We start from the raw sequence: 22,173 nt of genomic DNA, 5'->3' as shown, positions 1-22,173 counted from the left end.
AGTACTGAAAATTTGGGTGAGGAGGTCAGTTGGATAGAAAGGTCTCATTTGACAGAAAGGTCTCAAGGATTCCATCTGAGGGTAGGGTTTTTCTGTGGGTTTTCCTCTTTCCTGTAATGTGTGTCAAAGAAGTAAATGTTTCCATTATTTTAAGGTAAATAAAGGCTTATCTTTGCTTTAACCTTAATCTGATTCATATCACTGCAAACTCAGGGTGAGGTGAGAAACCAAGCCACTAAGGTCTTGATCCTAAAATCCATGATTGTCAGTGGGAGTCTTCCCATTCATGTAGAATGATTTGTAATCAGGCCCTAAGCTGTTGTGTCTCTGTATACAAACACATTTCTGCGTCTGTGTGAATATGTGCTAATGTGTGGCTGTGTATAATGCTTTGTGTATGGGTGCATATATGTGTGTATTTACATACATATTCTCACTAACACAAATATATATTTAAGATTTACAGTTCTGGAAAACCTAGTGAATAATGTAAATGATTAAAGCAGATGCCTCACAGAAAATATTGTTCAGACCCCCTCATTTAAATTCAGCCTCTTATTCACACTTGGTAATACATTCTGCCATATGAATTATGGATTCCTGTTTTTATCTCTCACACTACACATGAATGTTTGATAAAGATTGTTTCCAATATTATATTTTATCAAAATGCTCATCTAAAATTCAGTCAGAAATTCTTTCCAGTAATTATGAACTGACTTAGCACGATGAAAATAAAATAAAAAAAGAAAAAAAAAGGCAAGCCAAATTATATTATCATTGTTTTTCCTGAATATTTGTCCTAAATACAACTAAGAGACTGACAGGATTTGCAGCCAAAATCTTTGTTTATACTGCATCCAAATGGAGCCAAGGCAGCTACAGTATGTTTTTCACACTGCTCTACAAATGCTTCAGTCTCTGTGCTTTGTCTTGTGAGGAAAAAGGCTGCTTTTATGCTAAATTATTCGTAATGACTTTGTGAAGTGGATTAATATCCAGAAGGGGTCTGGATTCTCACTGGAGAAATATCAAATTTACCTCCTTGGGGAATTAGGATAGTCTTATTATAAGGTTCCCAGGAAAGCACAAAAAAATGTTATTGTCCACAGCAATTCAGTAATTTTTGCATTTATTTTATTTTCTGTATAAAATTGCAGCTCGTAAAGAAAGGTCAAATTACAGAAAAACAAAACCCACTTTCCCATTTTGGCTGGTAATCTGTGTCATGACCTAAAATGCTGCCCAATCTTCCATTTTGTTTGTGCAGGTTTCTCTTCAATTTTGTCGGGCTGTGCATGTGTCAGTTGTCCAGAAGGGAATTTCTTTAGCTATATCTTTATTCACAAGGAGGGAAGGACAAGAGAAGTGTATCTGAAGCTTGAAAGAGTGGCTGCTAAGGACCTGGCACCTACAGGGTGTGTGCTGGGAATGGAGGGTTACTTGAGTTCTAGCCTAGTTTCACAGACTGACCTCCTGCCATGAGCTGGCAGGCATCAGGGTGCTCCTGGAGTACATTTCTCTTTTTGTTTCATTTAAGCAGAATCCAGTGCTCTCCAAAAGCAAACCAAAGCCCAGTAAATGGGGAAAAGTGGAGGATTATTTCTAGAAGGACAAGCCTTGTCTCATCCAAAACACTAACATGAATACAGACATAGAATGCAGCAGGTTTTGGATCAGTCCTTAGATAAGGCAATCTGTTGTCCTTTTCTTTTGGAGAGAATTGAGTTAGGAGACACTGAGGTACCCAGCAGGTGAAGTTACTAGTGTGTATTTTCTGAGGAGGAAGTGTAACAATCAAGTGTACAGTGACTGGTCTTGATTGCAAGTTACTCTTGGTTGGGAGAAAACGTCTGGGAAATTGTCCCTCCTGGCAGCACAGGCATTTTGATTCTCTCTCTCTTTGTGCAGTGCAACAAGTCCAAAACTACTCTGTATCTTCTGAAGAACTAGAGGAACACTGTACAAGGAAGGTTGTCTTTCCTCTCTAAAAAATTAACAGTAATAATGAATTCATTTTTATCTTTCTATCTGCTCTTCCTTCCTGTACATTTATCTGGGGAATAGCTTGCCCTCCTCAGCATATGGCCTGCGAGGAGATAAAAGACAGTCTTCTTTACACACCCACTTCCTTTTCCAAGTGAAATTCCCATTCTTTCATTTCTGTTGGCATGCGTATTCTCTGTGTTATTTCTTTCATGATTGTGTTGAAAGCCTAAAATGCAATGATAAGGAAAAGATTGATCCATAATGGACCAGTGCAATGTTGACAAATTTCAAACACATTTTATATAATATATCACATAAAGCATGCCAATATTAATGTGTCTTAGATACATATGTTCTCCATATTACCAAAGATTTTGCCATCTCACAGTCTCTCTTCACAATCAGTTCATCATGCTACTGCTGTAAGTGCTTTTGCCCTACACAGTTGGTGGGAAAATGCCACACAAGGACTGGCTTGTCCAAGCTCCCATATGTAGACCACCCTCAAAATAGTGCCTGATATGGTGGAATGAAGAAATTAGTAACTGAAAATATTTACAGCCTAATATTACACATGACTCTGAAGAAGACAAAGTAAGAGAAGAGAACATGTGCTCTCTATCTCTTGGCCAGTACTTTACAGTATGGTATATGTATCACTGTCAAAAAAACCAAACAAATATTTGTATTAAGTTGACAGGGATTTTTTGTTTCTGTTTCTTGTTTTTCTTTTGAATTACTCTGTAGAGTTGGTAAAGCCATATACATCTGGCATAGTAGAAAGGGAGTAGTGAAAAATTATTCTAAATCTAAGAGGAATATGTTTTGTGTCTGTTAAGGACTGCTTCCTTAAGAAGAGGGGACAACTTCTAGCAGTAGATTTTTCTCTATGCTATTCACCCATCCTTTCACCACTTCTTTCCAAGGCTCAAATCTCAGTACAAGCCAGCTGCTTAATCAGACTTTCCCTCTTGTTTCCCTTGACTTTACACCTGAGGAACTCCCTGCTGCAAGGCTGCTTTGGGATAAGCAGGGTTGCAAACATAGCCCAATCACTCTTCCTTCAGCAGCTGCTGCAGTGGGAAGTTCAGAAATGTCTAAGACATGTGGTTAAGGGGTGCAAGAGTCCTACTGACTCTCTGGATGCCACTGCTCCATGCTGAATTCTTTTCCTGTAGCATTTCATTCAAACTCCATTATGGAAGCCATTAGCACCTTTCTGTATAACAATATGATGACAGGATTTCTGCCTGTGGTTTCCAGAGGCACGTCCTGCAGGGAGTGCCACAACTATCATAATGTTAGCAGATCTGTGTGTGAGTGTACACGTGTCTATCCATCTATTTAATGAACGCTACACATCAGTTACTCCAGCTAAGGGAATTATTCTGCCCCACGCAGACATCACTACGACATATTTCAAGGCAACATTCTGCATTTTTGCAGTGCCAAGTCCTTTAAAAAAGACACACTTTGTATTACTTTTTTATGCCCTCAGCATCTCTTAGGAAATCTTAAAGTATGAAAATACCTATAGAAGTTGGTACTTTTCACCTTGCAACCAGAAGAAATCATTACCTCCACTTCTTAGGCCAGATCTACCCTAGTGTTCTTATTGAAAAGCTTCACATTTAATGACTCTTATGTTTCCTGAAGGCATTATTGGCATTAATCAGATATATGCCAACAAATGCATATCATGCTTAGGATGACAACATCCTAAGGTCAATAAATACTTCAGTGACAACATAGTTGTATGTGTTTTTTGTATCTGAGTGGATGATTTGAATACACTCTGAAGCAGAGTTCACTGACAGAATAAAAAGGTCGGAACATTCTGTCTCTTGCATCTACTCTTTGTCACATCACTGTATGCTTTCCTTTTTTATTTTGGAAATGACTAAAAAATTTTTGGTTTCAGGCCAGATCCACAGTGGGACTCTTCCACACCATTCCAACAGCAGTAAATTAGAATTATGGAATATTACACCAAAAAGAATCTTGCCCTACACATCAGTAATTTATCTGCTATATTTTTTGCATCAGTAACCATAAGAAATTGTTATTGGTTCCTCTTCTAGTGCATATTTGTTCTGTGGTTAAAGATGAGTTACTGCACAGTTTGGGTTAATGGAGGCATTCTCCCCTGAGACACAAGTACACACTGGCTTTAAGATGGGGATGGGTACTTTATTATGGTCTATGACTGATTTCAATGCTGCTTTATCATCTGCCAGCATGCACACACAAACTAATAAGCTATTCACTGCTTTTTGCCCCTGAGGGCACCTTTCAATAAGGCAAGTCATTGATTTTTACCATCAGACACACAGGCCATAAGCCATTCCCTGTATCATTCTCTCCCCAGTGGTGCAGGGAAAACTGGTCGTTTTAGTCACACACATTCACACATGCACACACAGTAGCCAGCCATAATCTAGCTCAGATGCCCAGATATTCACTTTGTCTCCATTAGAAGAGCTATTTGTATTAACCTCTTCTGCAATTCTGTCAGCATAATTTGTTTAAAAAATACTTCTACATAATGCTGAGGCCTCATACAATAGGCAATAAATATATAATATTTTTATATATATTTAAAAATACCCCTTTTTAATCCTTGACAGCATGTTTCTGGAATACAAATCAGTAACTGATCACCATTGCCACTCTTTTAAGCCCAAAGACTCAATTGCAGTAATACGTATAATTATGACCCGCACCTTTTAGGTCACTTGTATTTCTCCCAAGTCTGAGAGGGTTGTTCCTGTGGAATTCTATAATACTGCCATAAAACTTTTTTCTTTTTTATTGATCAAAGGTTCTTAAACTTTATTACTTTGTTCACCCTATCTAAAATATGAGGTATAATGTGGATCATTGTGGTTTTAATCACTGCCGCTGTCTTCTGCTCTTGCTCTGATAATGTCTTTTAGATCCATCAATCAAGCTTCCTACAGCTGCCCAGACCAAAGGAACGTGGATGTTCAGCTGGCATCCTCAGAATAATTCAGATTTCGCCAGGAGCATTCTCATGTCCTGAAGCTGAGTGTCTGGCCAGCTTGTAGGTATTTCCCACTTCATTTACCCTCCTCTTTAGCAAACCGTCCTTAGGGAAATAAGTGACACTCCAGCCAGTGTCTCCTCCCCAGCTGCAGGAGGTAAGGAAGGGAGCCAGTGCAGTACCTCATTTGCCCTCTCATCCCTCCTCCAGCCAGAGCAGCCAGGGCAAGGACGGGCTGGTGCAGTACCTGGTATGCCCCACATGACGCTCCAGACATTGAAAGCATCCTGGCCTAGCAGGAAAGTGACTTCTAATGGCCTTAAGCTATCTTAACTCCATCTGAAATCCTAGTGACAATTCCCTCCGGGCCACTTAGGCACAGAATAGTGTGCTATCCCAGAGGCTCCAATCCCAGTAAAGCAGTTTTTAACAGCTTTAGTAGTACATGGAAAAAAGGCCTTAAAGCTATATCATTTGGATAATACATTTTTATCTGCTATATATATGATATTTCACAGCATCTGTAGCCCATGTAAACTTTAGATAATCAGAAATATCACAGTTTAAAATATTTTAGTCAGTTTTCATGGCAGCAAATAAAAAAAGATAAAGTTTTCTATGAGAAAAATTCAATTATATTTCTGATGAAATATAGAGAAAGGAAATGTTGCCATGAAGTAATTCTAAACATCTAATTAAGATCTTTCTGGAATTGTCTTAAAACATTTCTTAACACCCTTTCATATTATATCTTTTTGCTAAAAAGCCCACTACAGAAAATAATTCTGAATGTCAAAATTACTGCAGGAAATAAGCTAGCACTTATTTTTCAGCTATCTCTAAGCATTAATTAGGTAGCTTGATGAATTACAATTTCATAGTATGCACAGTCTTGTTTAAAATTCAGAACGTAACCTGTATTAAAATCTACAGTATTCAATTGAGATCTATACTGCCAGCTCTCCCTCGAAAACACCAAATGCATTAAAATAAAGCATCTGGATCTAGTCTTGATATACGGTGAATTCTGATGCCTATTCTTCCACAGGAGGAGGGCTTTATGCACTAAAATTAAGGATTTGAAATGGAAAAGTCATTACATAACAAAAACTTTTTTTCAACCGCAGCTGAGGTGCTTTAAAATGTATCAGGTTCATAATCTGTTTAGAATTCGAGGCAGAAAATGCCTGTGCAGTTACTCGGCACGTGCAGGTGACCTCAAGAATCTAAACAACTGACTGACACTGTGAGGCTATACAAAGTGTCTCTGCTCACTGCCATGTATGTTTGCAACATATTTTTTATACAGACCTAACTGTGAATGTCTCATCTAGCATTGTATCATCAGACCAAATGGTCATCCTTCTTCTCAAGAATTTAATAATTTTGCTGTTTAAATAATGAAAATTTCAAGTTCTGCTTATCCAAGGATAGAGAAGGAATACCTGCCTGGATGACAACTAGAAAATGGATGTATTTATGATAGTGGTGTTGAGAATAGAGAAAGGAAAAATAATCAGAACTATCCCAGTTCATTAAACATCAGCAGAAATCTACTTCTTTAAATTTAATATCAAAGGATCACTATTACTTCTGACAGTGTCTCTGAGCAAAGCAGACAAGCCTCTGATTGCTAATTAAACCATTGCAAAAAGCCCTTAAATGAAGCACCCCCATGCCTGACTAACAACTCAAATCTCAAAGGCTTTCATAATTGAAAGTGGAAGAGATTAAATTAAGAAAATATTAGAGAGTTAATGAATGACAAAAAATGTTATTTGTTCTGTTTACAATGAAACAAAAATCACGGGGTTGTCTCCCCTAGCTGTTGGAGGGCATACACTTAAATACCTGTCAGAACATGCATTGTAAAGGAACAACTGCACAGCCTCACACCCATTGTCCAGCCAAACTGCAAGGACCAGCCTTGCATTATTTTCTTCTTATTTCTTCTGAATTTATAGAAGAGCTGTTTAAATCTATACCAAGCTGTCCTTTAAGATCTGGCTGCAGGGATCTAAGAAAGAAAGCAGTTTAAATTCATACATTTGGTCCTTCAGTTAGGATATGTGCTCCAGCTCACCATCCTGCCTCTCCCATGTGCAGCAGGGTGAAAATGCCTCCTGTGGCTCTGACTGAGGTGTTCCATCCTTCCATGCAGGTGTGCCACCTGCAGCTCCTGACTGAGAGCTGCTCCAGAGAGCTCAGTGCTGGGGAAAAGTCCAGATTAAGAGTCTTCTGAGGAAAATCTTTAATCCACTGCTGCAGTATGAGTACCATTCATATTTCTAGTTGAGGTGATAAATAAGTGGCAAATAAACAGATCTTATTCCACAGCCCCGCTGTTAGAAAAGTACAATGTAAAGATTGGCAGATGTCAGTCTCCTTTCTTCCATAGTCAAGAGGAAACATAGTGATGCAAATACAATTCACCCGAATACATAAATATATTGTGATAGCCTAACCATGATCTCATTGTTTTCATTTGTCTTTCATAAGCGGCAATATTGCCTCCTGTAAGCAAACATCATCAGATCTTGTTAATGGAAGCTATTTGTGTGGATTTAGGAAGGCCTTTGCTGCTATGACAGCACCCTTCGCAATGAACATTTGTTAGCACACTGCTGTTATTTCCTAAATATTTCTACCTCTCTGGATGGTTGTGTGTGTGTGTTTGGAGTTGTGGGGAATGTGGGAGCTTTGATGAAATGCCATGGGTGAAACATTTGAGCTGTCAAGCACATGCCTAGGCAGGGAAAAGGTGAGTGCTCCAGTCTTGTGTCACTTTTTACAGTCCAGACGAAGCAAGGGTTTAAGATCATGGGTCCTGCCCTTGCTGATAACATACTACTCCCTCCCATGCTCGAGCAAACCAAGTGGCAGAGAGAAATGAGCCTCCCACTCAGATTTAATCCTCCTAGGGTGCATTTTGTACACAATTCCTTGGCCAGGGGGCTTTGTGAGAGAATGGTAGCCCCCACTAGATAAGCTCCTTTGACTGAAATTGCAATCAGTTTCTGAGGTCTACAGAAAAGGAATTTGGATTGAGCTGGAGAAAGATTGGATTTTATTCCTTTTCTTTCTTCCTTTCCCCTTCAAACAGCAACTGAGTACTCAGTGCAGTGGGTTTAACTTCAGTGGGGATAAAACTGCTGGAGAAAGTGGTCTCACCTGAACCATTTACCATCAGTGAGTTTTCGGATCTCAGAGAAAACCTTTCCCTGCAGGTTGCAAAAGATGAAGGCAAACTCTTTAAGGATTACTCACTTATGAGGCTTCTGATGTCTGAGCCTGGAAAATGTGATCTATGACCAGTAGAAAAGGGGCAGAAGATTTTTATGGAAGTTCCAGGACTGCCTTTCCTGCAGACTATAATTGCCCTGTAATGAGTATCCAATATATCAACTCCATTTGCAGAGCTGTCTATTCTCTTAAAAAAAAAAAAAATGCAGCTCACTGATGAAACACTTGAAATGGGAAGCAGCATATTTTTTTTTCTAAAAACTGTTTTGCATTTAAAACAAGGGATGTTTTAACATTTTTTTAAACATGCCTCCTGGTCCATAAAGGAACAGATTGTGTTCTTCCTTCCACTGCTGGAATGGAATTGTCATAGGTATCAGGTCTCTTGCACTGTCATAGAGATATTTTAGCAAGAAAAAAACTACTTATTCCTATGATATATTTGAGTTTTCTATTAGCAATTTGGAAATTTTCATGTCACATTATTGCAGAGTTACAATCCCTATGAGACTTCAGTGGAGGTGTTTTGTAGGGAGACATTAAGCCTCACAGAAATTCAATGTCAAGTTGTCAGATGTAAGGCAGGATTGCTCTCCTAATTTCAGAGAAGAGATACTGATAAGAAGTTGGCCCCAGACCTAGAAAAGAGCTAGTTTGTTCTATCTAGCTGCTGGTACAGAACTCCTTCAGAAAGTATATATCTGAATGATGTGTCAAATTATTCTTCCATTTTTCTTGTGACAAAGCTTCATCTGTTTTCCTGGATGATTATTGCACAGTTGAACAAGTCTCACCAGTCCTGGTGTCACTGATGAGAGTGTCAAAATATTACACTGAAATTTCCCCTTTATCAGTTCCATCAAATTACTTCTAGTGATATCTCTCTCAGCTGCTTGAAGAATTCTACACTCGTCTTGCTGAACACCACCCTCCAAACCCCGCAGCCTTCCCCTGGCAGTTTGGCTCAGTTGGCTTGGCTAGTTCAGACAGCACACTGCCCCTGCACAGCCCGGGTGACAGCCCTGTCCCTGTGCCCTGCTGCTGGGTGTGGCTGGGGTGGTTAATTCTCTTCTAGTAGATGGCATGGGCTGTGTTTTGGGTATGAAGCAGTGCTGATAATTCAGGGATGTTTTCCTTACTGCTGGGCAGCATTGAACAGAGCCAAGGCCTTTTTCTGCTCCTCACCCACTGGGGAAGAGGCTGGGAGTGTACAAAGATTTGGGAGGGGACAAGGTCAGGACAGCTGGCCCCAAATGACCTAAGGGATAGTCCAGGCCATGTGACATTGTGCTCAGCATATAAAGCTGTGGAAAGAAGGCGGGAGGCTCAGAGTGCTGGCATTTGTCTTCCCAAGTCACTGTTATGTGTGATGCAGCCCTGCTCTCCTGGGGATGGCTGAACACCTGCCTGCCCATGGGAAGTGGGGAATAAATTCCTTGCTCTGCTTTCCCTATTAAACTGTCTTCATTTCAAGACACAGATTTTCTCACTTTTGCCCTTCTGATTCCCTCCCTCCCGCCAGGGGGGAGTGATTGAACAGCTGCCTGGAGCTGAGTTGCTGGCTGGGGTTAAGCCACAACACTGTTTGTTGCACTTTCTCTCTATATAATAATGTTTACTGTGTGGAAAATGTACCTGCAGGTAATCTCTGGAAGTAGCCCCACTTAATTAAACAATAGGAAATGATAAAGAGAAATCAATTTAAAGGCACTTCTAGCCTTTGCTTCAAACACAACTTCACCTAAATACTCTGAGCTTTTTGCTTGGAGAAATAGAGTTAAGAGATCAAAAATGCTTGAAAATTAAATGAATCCAGGCTTTGCTGGGCAGGTGATAGAAGTGCGTGTTCCTGACTGAAAACTCAAACATCTGCAACCAACTTTTGTGTTTCAGATTTAACAACAGCATAAAAAAAATTCAGCTTGTGAAATCGTGCACTTGGAGAAGGCTGCATGACACATCCAAGCTGTGGTTTTTAGAGCAGTGGTATACATTTTTGCTAGAAACTTCGTGTCAGTGCAGTAGTACAGCTCAGAACAGTTTGGGTACCTGTGGCACAGAGTGTGTGCCCTCTCTTACCAATGGATCCCAAATATAATTTATAAGAGAGAGAGCCATGCATCAGCAACAGGATTTTGTGATATATGGATGCTGAGGTAGGCACTATGCTCAATTTATACATAGTTTTGTATAATTTTACTACCCCTCACCTATAGTTCGTTAATAAAAGCTTTTATCTCCTCCGGACAATAATTTCCAACTAGTTTTCAAGTGTGACAGAAAGTAGACACCTAGGGGCAAGAACAGATCCCAAATCCTTCCCTTAACTGGGACACTGGAAAAAAGTTTGAAGCATTTTCAAGACAAGCAAAAAGTGCATTTCCTAACAATGAATTGTTCTGTTTGTTTTTTGTGTGTGTGGCTTGTTTGTTGGTTTTTTGTTTGTTTGTTTTTTTCCTGGCTTATAATATCTGCAGTGACTGATTTCTTGATTTGGTCCGCTCATTGGGCTCTACTTTTCTTTATAAAAATGGGACTTTTCATGGGACAGATTTTCCCAAAAATTTTCAGCTCTGCTTAGTAATCAGTCACCCTCAGATGAATATTTTTAATTAGAGCATCTGTGTAAATCACTGGCTTATGCAAAAGGCAAATTAGGTTGTCTTGTGCAACTCACTGGCAAATGTTCTATTGTTCACTACAGGGTATTTTCCAGCACTTTGTCCTGTCCTTCCTAAATTAGGAAATCTTAATGGATTCCTTTACTTCTCTTAAGAGATTCTCTTAATGGCTAGGAAACCCTGCTGTTGGGATTTATTTTTCCTAATACTCATGAACCCAAACAATACCTTAAGTAATTTGAAAACTTTGAAAATTGTTTTCCTATTACAAGTCTGTGGTGCCATAGAGATTCAGTGCTTCCTTCTAGGACAGTGATTCTTATTGCAATATTAAGGTACTACATCCAACCCACCTGTACTAACTTTTGTCACTTTTCATGGTTTTAGATCAAATTAATGGAGATTTTGAAATCCAATTAGTAATCTTAGACCCACCCCCCTACACTGTGGTTCTCCAAAAGCTCTCCCTCAGTCTTGGTGGGTTTTTTGGTTGTTTTGGTTTTGGTTGGTTTTTTGGTTGGTTTTTTGTTTTGTTTTGTTTTGTTTTGGTTTGGTTTTTTCTCCAGAGATTTCACAGAATATTCTGAGTATTACAGTTTCCATTTTAGAAGGCTGAAAAATTTAATCCTGTTGGAAGTTTTGATTGATGTTAGTGAGGAAGGACTTAATGCACATAGTGGTACTTTTGGAAATAGTCCCTATCCCTTTCCTGATTGGAAAAGGAGTGCTTTGTTCCCCCTGATGCATGGTACCACTGTTCTCAACAGAATAATTCCTCTGGGCAGGATTCTCCTTGTCATTTAGTTCAAGAGATTCTCTGATTGGTATCATAAGTATTTTTTATCTTTATATCTCAGTGATTTTTTTTTTAAATTCTCACAAAGGAAAAGCCTTTTGCTTTTTCCTCATTTGCTTGTGACATATATTTCTTTTGTTTGTCAACAGAAAGAATGGGAGAGTTTAAAATACTTTGCTGGCTTGATAAAAATACTGATAGTTTTGATCAAAAGCAAAATATCAAGCTTTTTGTGAAAGATGCATTTCAGAGCAGCTTTTTTAAGTTAGTGACTCTAGCCATCATTAATTCCAGTTGTTTAAGTCATGGACATTAAATTTTCAGTGCAAAACAAAGAAAAGAAAAAAGGAAGTATGCCTTTACAAGGGACTCTGTCTCCTGAGAATGTGAAGCCTGGCCCAGAAGGAAAGTATGCCCCTTCTTCTATCCTAATGCCTCAGCCCATTTTTTTACACAATTACTGGATTGGTTTTACTTTCCCTGATGCTTTCTCTGTTTTTAGAGTCCTACTTTTTTTTTTCATCTTTGCATGAAAATCAGTGCACTCATTTTAGTTGATTTCCTGAACTGCAAAGCCCAAATGAGTTTAGAATGACACAAAAAAATAGTTTCTAATCAAGAGAAGGGAATAAGTGATAGGTGCATATAAATCTGTGTAGCTATGTGAAAGGAAATGAGCCTGTTGTGCATTCACTTTTTAAAGATTTTTATTCTAATTTGAGGCTAGGTAGCAATGTTCACCTTGAATTCATCCTTGAATTAAATCCTATGGATTTATACAAAGAGCAGATTTCAGTCTTTGTGTTTTTAGAGTATATTGGTTTGTCACTTTAGTCGTAAGGAATGTTACTTTCTTACCCCCTTTACTTTTCCTGCTCTAAATTCTAGGGGAAAAAGTCACTTGCCATCACAAGGAGTGTTTGACAGAACAAGATATAGTTGTGCCAAATTGCTGATGATACAGCACTGCGCCAGATCATGCACAGTTTCTGCCTGTGGCCACATCTGGTACTTTCTCTTCCTGGTTCTGTTGGGAGACTTGTCAGCTCTGGTTCATTTTCTATGACTATCATTAGGGCAGGGTACACCATTTCTTTCTCCCTCTTGAAAGATTCATGCCTAGAATATTTGGGAAAGTTTTTAAATTAGAGGTTGCTAAAAATAAGTTAATTTTCCAATAGTTTGAAATATGATTGATTTAATTTTGAGCTTATCAGAAAATCAGATCAACAATTTTTCAGTCCTCATTGTTTTATATAGCTACACCACAGTTTGGATAAGGTCTAGCTGGAAAAAAATCTGCTTTGCACCACTGAAAACTGTACCAAAACCTGATCGTTTTCCCATTATACAAACCTTTGTGTATAAATGTCAGTCTTTCCAAATAAGTATCGCTACTATTTCTTCTGAAAATCAGTAACTTCTGCAGGTCTCACTAGTGAGAGCACAGAAAATTTATTCAATGCATTTATGAAATATAGGCGTTTTCTGTTTTGTTTCTTTTTTAAAATATTTTAATTGGAGTAGTTGAGCTTCTAAATAGTCATAAGAATGGGGTCACAGGAATGCTGCAAGCATTTGATTTTATCTTCAAATTTATTCTCTGTTTATTTTTGTTTCTTTCTTTCTTTTTGGAGCTGAATGATTGCTTCTACATTTTGGCTTACAGAACTTCTATGGCTTCTTAACCTGCCCATTTCCTGAAAAGATTTATCCATTTGTTTCATACGGAATTCAGAAATTAAAGAGTCAATGAATCTCCACAAAATTAAGGAAGTCATTGTACAGAAAGACTAAATAGAATTTTTTAAACACAAGTGATTTTTCCTGTATTAATATGGGCAAGAGGTACCATTATTAAAAAGGAGTTGCTTTCACATAATTTAAAAGGATATGAATATTGTGTAGATCAAAACCTTAAATTAGTCTTTCATGGATGAATAACAGGGTATAAATTGTAGTCCATTTCTTTGTGCATTATCTGTAAAAATGGGGTCTGGTATCTTTGGGTTTCCTGGGAATACAATCATGCATGTGTGTGCCATTTACAGTCATTGCTATAAATGTATTGATATAAATGACTACAAAAGGTGCAAGACAATGGGGAATGACATCCTACATGTCACAAACCATTCCAATCTTCTTGTGCTATTTAAGTAATTTTCGTCTGGTTGTGTCCCTTGTGATGTGGGGCCACTTTTTCCTCCTGGATTAACTCTGCAGGGACAGTTAGTAAATGCAGAATTTGATATGTGATGTTTAAAGTGTTTCCATAAAATTTGAAATATTAATAGGTTAATAATTTGCATTGATTTATAGTCTGATTACTTTGAAGATCTTCTGAATTATGTTGGTCCTGGAATAATTAAAATAGTACACAAAAGGGTGAATAAAATAAGTGACAATAAAATTAAGTAACCACCTTGCTGCTCCTCTCCAATGGAAGAAGTATGAAAACAATCTTAATTGCATAAATTCTTGATAAATTTCGACAGAATTTGGATGACTCAAGACTAACCCTGAATACTGCAAAAGCTCCTTTATAGTCTGTGACAGCACTGGACAGCTTTATTCTAAGAATCATGAGAAAGTGTTAATTTACCATAAATCTAAGCTTTCAAAATAATTTAAGTGTAATCAGGAGTCCATAATGTAGAAATCATTGAAGATCATTTGTCATTATGTTAAAAGGAGACTAGGCAGAGATCAGAAGCACTGGTTGTCCCACTGCCCTCCCTTTCACCCCAGCATCAAGCTCTTTTGCACATTAAGCTTCTTACAAGTCTTCTGATTTTTCAGCTGTTGGTTCTGTTATAAATATATCTCTGCTTTGTAACGTCACTGTTTGCTCTGTGCACTGAGCCTACAGACTCAGGAAAGAGCAAGGAAAAGCTCCAGTTAATGGCTGTGGGTGAAACACTGACTGAAAGCACATTTGTTTTAATTATTAGTGCTCTCATTATTTTTATATATAGATACAGGTTATATATTTTGATATAGATTTAGGAAATCCCCTGTAAATTGAGTATCTCAGATACCTTTCTTACCAGTTAAAAAAAATATTCTGTATTGTTACTGTATGAAATAGCTAATAGAATTAAGATTTTGAAAACAGTTAGAGATTAAATAGGCCCTTTAAATAGTTCAATCATCCCTGCCACTCTAAAAATCCACTAAATATCCTTATAGGTGGTAAGGTAACAGGAAAGTGGAGCAATAGTCATGAGCAATCCAGATTCTCGTTTGTCTTTGGCCAGGCATTGAAATCTAAGCAATATGAAACTTCAGACTCCTGTTTTTATAAGCATGTTAAATGTAGATATTTTTTGAAAAATTCACTATTAAATAAAGTGCCAGCAGATGGCATTGAAGAATATATGTCATCATTCCAGTTTCTTGTAGAAGTAACAAGGCTTCCTGTACCACAGATTCCTTCCTCCATGCATGTCCTAAACACTGTACGGAATTCACTAAAGCACCCATTTTACAGGAGCTGGAGACCTGCTCTTAGGTGTAAGGAAACTTTAAAGGCTCTAAGCACTGAGCTCTTTATATGCTGAAGTTTTTTATTTACCCTCTCCTATGGAGACAGGCTGAGTTGGGGCTGTTCAGCCTGGAGAAAAGAAGGGTCCAGCAGAGCCTCTAACACCTTTGAGTGCCTAAGGGATCCTGCAGGGAACCGGGACAGGTACTTTTGACAAAGTGACAGCACAAAGGGTAATGGCTCCAAACTGAAAGAGTGCAGATTTAGATTAGGTACTAGGAAGAAAATCTTTACTGTGAGGGTGGTGAGCCATTGGAACAGGCTGCCTGGAGAAGTTTTGGTTGCCCTGTGCCTGTCAGTGTTCATGGCAAAGCTGGATGTGGCCCTGAGCAGCCTGGTCTAGTGGAAGTTGTCCCTGCCCATAGTGGGGGGTTTTCAGTTAGATGATCTGCAAGGTCATCTAACCATTCTCTGATTCCAACTCAAACAATTTTGCTGATTTTATGATCCTCTGGACTTGGCCATCAGATGGAAAAATCCTGGCTGGATTGCCACCAGTACCTGACAATCATCATGGTGGCACAGGTGTCATGCTGTTTGTAGTGTCTGCCATGGCTGTGTGCTGTTGGTGCCATTGCCAGTGAATTAATCGATAGTTTTAATGTCCCTTTAATGGTGATTGCCCCAGATTATCCTTTTGCCATTTCTACTTTATGTTTGCAGGGTGAACGTGAAGAAAGGAAAGGAAGGGAAAATAAGAATGTAAGAAAAACAGATGTTAGTGAGAAAAAGGAAGTGGGGAAAGAAAAAGCTGAAAGATAAATGATTCTGAGTTTAAGAGGATTCAGTCAGAGATCTCACTTTGGTAACGAAAAGTGGCTAAATTTTCACTTGGAATGGTTTTAGTTAGTAAGACTTAAGAAAGCCAGATCTGTTTTGATGGCCTTTTGCAGTCATTTGTGATACAGAGATGATGGGTAGAAGAGATAAAAGAAAAGAGAAAATACAAAAAATAATAATATACTTCGAGAAAATAACATTGAAGATATTTTCTTTTCTTTTTCCCTTTTAGACATTAGTCTTTCCCATCCCCAAAACATACATTTTTTGTAAACATACATTTTTTGTCTTCATTCTCTGAATTTCCATTTTCTACCTTTTTTCGTGTTTTCATATCTCTCCTTTTTTCTTTGACTGTAATCCATATTTTCTCTTAGGTGTGTTTGTCCGGGTGAAAAGGTTTGCACAGCTCAACTTTGAAAACAACAGTAAGAGCTTCAAATATTGATCTCTCAGTAAGTGGTGAAGGTCTTAACAAACACTGTAGATGAATCAAAGGCTATTTGGTTATGTTTACTGCTGTAATAAAAAGAAAATATCTGCTGGGTATTCATATGGTTTAATACTGTTGGGTGATTTCTTCCTCCTTGTCTTGAATCTGAGTGGTTTTGAAATGCCAAATCAAACACCCATCCAGAGAATGCGCAGAGACGTGTCTGTCGCAGAAGCAGCTGCTTGCAGATTGCTTTACTTAAAATGCTTTGAGAGGCGTGGTTGCCCAATGGGGAAACAGGCTACAGACTAATTAAGAAATGTCATGTTTCTTCTTCCTTGCCTTAAAATTCTCCATAGAATTTTTTTCATTATTAAGCACTTCATAAGATCCCAAGCCTACTGAACTTTGAAAACTTGCAAAAAGCTTTCTACTACAAGTTTTAATTAGAATATTTCCTATTCCAGCTCATGACAAAGCAAATATGTGACTATGATTGGTCTTCATAATCATCTACCTATCTCAAATTAAAGTTGTGGGGTTCATTATAAATTGGTACAAAGAAGTTCTGATCTTTTTTAGTTTCCCTTATGGTATTTTATAATAAAGTGAAGGAAATCCATGTAGTTATACAACAGTTATCAAGCAAAGGTGTGAAGTGTTGGATTTATTGTGGCTTTTCATATTCACAGAAAACCATGCTGGCATCTTTAATGCATTCACAGATATCAGACATCTTGTGAAGTGAACCAACACACTGTAGCAGGATTTAGTTGGCAACAGAGTACAGCAAAAAAAGGGAAAATTGTTTGGCTGTAGGATATACAGTGGCTCTGGATGTACCTCCTAGCCAAACAGTCACACTGAAATGACTGTTATCACAAATTCATCTTTCTCCCATTTGTCCCCCATTCCATCTCACACTGACTCCTTGTGCTCATCACAGTCACCCAGTGACCTTTCTGTCCAATCCTGTAGTGTCAGCAGGGGTGAAATATTATGTTTTCACTGATTAAGCAAAAGGTTAATTAGAGCACCCACTTTTTTTTTTTTTTACCACATGTTGGAGAGGTGAGAAGAACTAAAGAAGAACACCCATGAAAGCTTGAATAACATTGGCTACATTTCCACTTATGAAAATACTAAGAAATAGTTTAAGTCCCTCAGTAAGAAGAGGAATAGAGCATAACCATCTATAATATTCATCGTCTTTAATTAATATTAAAAAATATTTCCTATACAGACATTTGGTTCTGTGGCTTAATCACTCATCCTTCTAGCCCAAAGCACACTTCTTTACACAGACAGCATTTCTGTCAAATCTCAGAGCCTCTGTTTGTGTTTCATGTGTGACTCAGCAGCTCAGCAACCTGGCTGCAGACCAGTGGGACTGAGAGCACAGGAAGGATGGGCCACAGCACTGGGCTGAGCTGAAGGCAGCACTGCACCAGGGCCAAAGGCTTCCTCTCCTTTCAGCAAAACAGAACGAACAGAACCCATCACTGCTGACTCTGGGGGGTCAAATGACTTGGTAGGCTGAAACCTCAGACCTGAGAGGAGCCATGCTGAGAAACAATACTAGCCCGGACTAGATGGAATTTACAGGTGTCCCCCATCAAACCATTAGCACCCTCAGAAGTTCCTAAGAACAGAACAGGAAAATATTGTCCACGCACTCTCACAGCCTTCAGCAATTTGCAATTCAGTCTTTCTGAAATTAAACATATTACTTTCCCATTCAATAGCCCTTTGTGGATTTTTCTGCTATGAGTTTATCAGTTGTTAAACAAATGTAAATTTTAGCTCCTCTAATGCCCTGTTATGACATCCACAACTGTGCTACAAAGCACAGTAATAGATTTTCTTCTAAAATTTCTTCCTGCTAGTTTCATTTGAAGCACTGTAGCCCTTGTTTTGGAAAAAAACAATGAATACTGATTCTGTATTTACTGTCTTCATTCCACTCATGTTCTAAACATCTCTATCATACACCCACTCAGCTGTCTTCCTTCCAGGTTGAAGAGCTGTAGTCATTACATATATGAAAACCATTCCACCCCTTAAACGATCTTTCTCTCTTTTTCAATTCTGCTCTGGGTCTGGTGTTGAGATGAGGAATTTGAAAAGTTAGAAAGACTGACTTGGTGACTTATTTTACATGCGTGGTCATACATTACATACAAACCATAACAGCTGTAATAAGAAATCAGACATGAAGGTTGCAGTAGGCATTGGTAAACTGGTGTTATGACTCCTGGAATAAACCCACAGAGTGTTACATCTTGGATTTGTTAATTTGTTTTTTCATGCTGTGCTATTTATGTAATTTTATGCTGTTTAAACTAAGCCTTTCTCTACTCTATAATATCTCATATCTTATTTTAATTGCTTGGGTGGGGGGGGCATGGTATTATTTCCATGTATATTTTCCACTCATTTTACCCCACTGGCAGAGCTCTAGAGTCCCTCCAGCACTGAGAGCTTTGTCTCCTTTTTTTCCTTTCAAAAGTAGTAAATATCTCATCAGACCATAAAGATCCCACCACCCCAGAGCATCTCACTGTTTGTCCCTACTCTTACCACCTTCTCTACAAAGAAACCTGTATGATTCAATTTGCTGGAATAAGGCAGTTGCCACTGACAGATTTTCCTTTAGGAAATACTGTGAGACAATTCTGATCTCATAAAAAAATGTACTAGGAGCAACCTTTCTTCCACATATTCTAAAAGGAGTCAAAAATGTAAAGCAAATGGGTTTTTCACAGTATCTAGGGAATTTAGAAGCAGAAATCCGACTAAGACATCAAAGAGGTTTGTCCTTAACTCCCTTGGATGTTTCTGAAACTCCCATCCTCAAAGCTTGTCCTAGAAGGGATTATAAGCACACCCCAGCAGTAGGAATGTGTTCCTCTGTTTAGCAATTGTGCAGAAGAGAACTGTGTTTGAACTGCATGTGAACAATCTCCCTTAAATCACTACCTGCATCAAAAGATTGGCTCAAGCCTCTTCTCCCTCCTCCCTGTTCCTTCCCAAACTGGCCACGTCACAAGGGAGTATTTCTGGATACCTGAAGGAGGACAGACCTAAAGAAGATTTTCACCAGCTCCTTCACATGCATAAATGCAACTGGAAATATTGTGCATTATGCAACTAAGCATTGTGACTGTACCTTCCCCATCCACAAAAGGAGGTAACCTGGTGACACATAGTCTACAGTCTAAGGGGGCTTTTTGGAGATGGGAAATTCAGACACCATGTGATTTAAGTCATTCTCCCAAGGACAGAAAAAAGGAACAATGGACAGGGCATTAGCCTGAGCCTTGCCAGTTTAGCTCAGGGCCTTGTCAGATGTTTCTGCAGGTCCCTGTGTGGCTTAAATAGATAATTATATTTTTTCACAGAAGTATGAGGTAACTGCATAAAAAGTTTAGAAGTGCTCTAAACAGTTGTTCTGGCACACATCTAAGAGGAGAACAAGAGGAATCAGACCAGGAAGTTCCTGACTTGTGGATGATTACCATAACAACTTAGTTATCCCTCTTCCTTTCTCTCCTTGTAATTACTGGTTGTGACCTATTGCATATGATGTAATTACTGTAATTATTCACATAGAGCTTAAGCTCAGGCGCTTTCTTGGGGTGGACTTCATGTTTATAAAGGCTTTCCTCCATCTTTCCCTTCTTGATAGGAAAATGAGAGTGTAGGGAACAGAAATGCTGAGCTCTCATGCAGCGGGACTTATGTTGTCTGAAAAATGCTGTCTTTATAAGCTGATAAAAAGACTTCAATAAAGAAAACCATACAAAAGATCTAATAGTTCTTGGCTTTTTAAAGGAAAGGAAAGCAGGGGAATGTGAAGGAAAAATAATAAAAATGCAATCTTCCATTTTCTAACATGAACAGTTGGCAATACTGTGCTTTTCCAATTAAGATGATAGCATCTGGACTACTGTAATCCTTAAGGTTGTAAACTGTGTCAGGTTGCCCAGAGTGGATTCATCAGTCAGCTGGCAATAATTTATATGATTAAAAAGAAAGGCATTGCCCATAATTTTACTGTAGGGTTGTTATGTTGTCTTTTGGGTGTTTGTTTTTTTTTTTATTATTATTATTATTATTTTTTCCTGTGGAAAATAATTTGTGGAAAGCATTGTACTGGAAGAAAAAAAACCCTGCAACAAAATTGGCAAAACATATTCCTTTGTCTTCTCTTCCCCATTCAAAAACACCTAATATAAATAACTAAGCTGAGGGTTTAATGATTCTAAGGTTAATTTTTTACCCACTAGATTAGATTATTTATTATATGCTGGAGTTTATTCCTATAGTGCTGCTCAGACTAACTGCAGAGTCGGGGGAGAAGCATGCAGCTTTAGAAGGGAAGGCGAGTAGGGCAGGTGGGGCTGTGACAGCTGCCACCAAGACAGGTAGGGCAGGGGATAGCAGAGGCTAAAAGGAACCAACAGGAGCTGGGAAATCCTCAGCAGTGAGAGGGAGTTAGGAAGGTGCAACTTAAACAAAGAGAAGCTGACACAATTTTGACTGAGTCGTTTTCCTTAGTCCTTTCTCTGGCATCCAGCTCAGTGTTTGGATTAGTAATACTGTTATCCTGCAAGTGCATAATGGTGGGTGGAAAGAACTTCTCTTTTAGGAGGAGATAATTTGCTGTTTCTTGTTTGAAAAATTAGAACAATTCTGTCAGTAATTTCAACATTTCTGTAAGATTATGAAGCTTTTCATTTCCTCCACATCGTTTGTATCACTAGTTCAGAACTAGGGTTCTAGTCTGATCAACTTGCCTGCTGAGTCAGGTTCTCTGAGCTACATTGGGACTGCTTAAATGCAGAGAAAGACTTGCTAGAAAGAAACTGAGGGCTCTCCTGGAGCTAACAAACCTTCTCTCACACAAGTTCCTTGTTTGAAGTCCTGTATAAGGATTCACAGCTGTGCTGAAATGGGAATGCTGAACACCTGTGCAGAGCAGGTTGAAATGGGAATGCTGAACACCTGTGCAGAGCAGGTTGAAATGGGAATGCTGAACACCTGTGCAGAGCAGGTGGAAGAGGTTATAAAAGCAGGCAAAAGGGGTAAAAAAGCTGCTCATAACTTCAGAATGCAGGTAAGCAGTGGTCTCTGAAAAGTTCTTTCTAGCGCTTTGGTTTGCTTCTTTTCGTTCTGGGTTTTTTTGTTTTATTTGTAATATGGATTCAAATACTAAATATTTTTTATCTCTTTTCTCGAGCTGTTGGCTTGTACTGATTCCAGATTGTTCCATGCTTTCCTTAGTGAGATCTGGTACTTGGTTTGTGTAGCTCCCTCCCTTCATGACTGGAAATAGGAGTAATCACAAAGGAGTTGGTGATTTTCATGATATGCTGGAAGTTTCAGCTGGTGTATTGGTCAGAGCTGCTCTGGCAACTTCTGTCTTACCTATTCGTACATATCCAAGAAAGGCCAGTTTGCACCCAGCATATTTTCTCTAATACATTCAGTATTCATAGCAAGCTGATTGTGTGTTATAAACAGATTTCTATAAGTATGGTTATATATGTTTGTAAAGAAAGAGTAATTTGAATGCAGAAGATAAGTTATCATCACAACCACTGTTCAAATGCCTGCATTTCTAAGTAGCTTCTCTATAACAGTAGCATGAGAGGGAGCTGGAATTTGCTAGGAAGATGCTGAGGATGTGGGAAGTGAGGGGTTTTTTCTTAAATTGTGAGAAATACAATCACATCTGAACTTTGACTTAGTTCGCAGAGG

The 22,173-nt window shown here is 38.6% G+C and overlaps 1 long non-coding RNA gene across 6 annotated transcripts in view; it reads left to right on the top strand.

The window, feature by feature from the left end:
• Positions 1-22,173, top strand: part of LOC135306432 (uncharacterized) — a 327,734-nt gene that overhangs the window by 170,870 nt on the left and 134,691 nt on the right. For 2 of the 6 annotated variants that reach the window (XR_010367254.1, XR_010367253.1), the window contains exon 1: positions 21,400-21,529. The exons of the other annotated variants lie outside the window; for them this stretch is intronic. This is a non-coding gene — a long non-coding RNA (uncharacterized LOC135306432). Of the gene's footprint in view, positions 1-21,399; positions 21,530-22,173 lie in introns of those variants that run through there. 6 annotated transcript variants of the gene reach the window in all.

This window comes from Passer domesticus, chromosome 8 (genome assembly GCF_036417665.1).
Source record: "Passer domesticus isolate bPasDom1 chromosome 8, bPasDom1.hap1, whole genome shotgun sequence".
Lineage (NCBI taxonomy): Eukaryota > Metazoa > Chordata > Aves > Passeriformes > Passeridae > Passer > Passer domesticus.
This window is presented reverse-complemented; position numbering and strand designations above follow the sequence as displayed.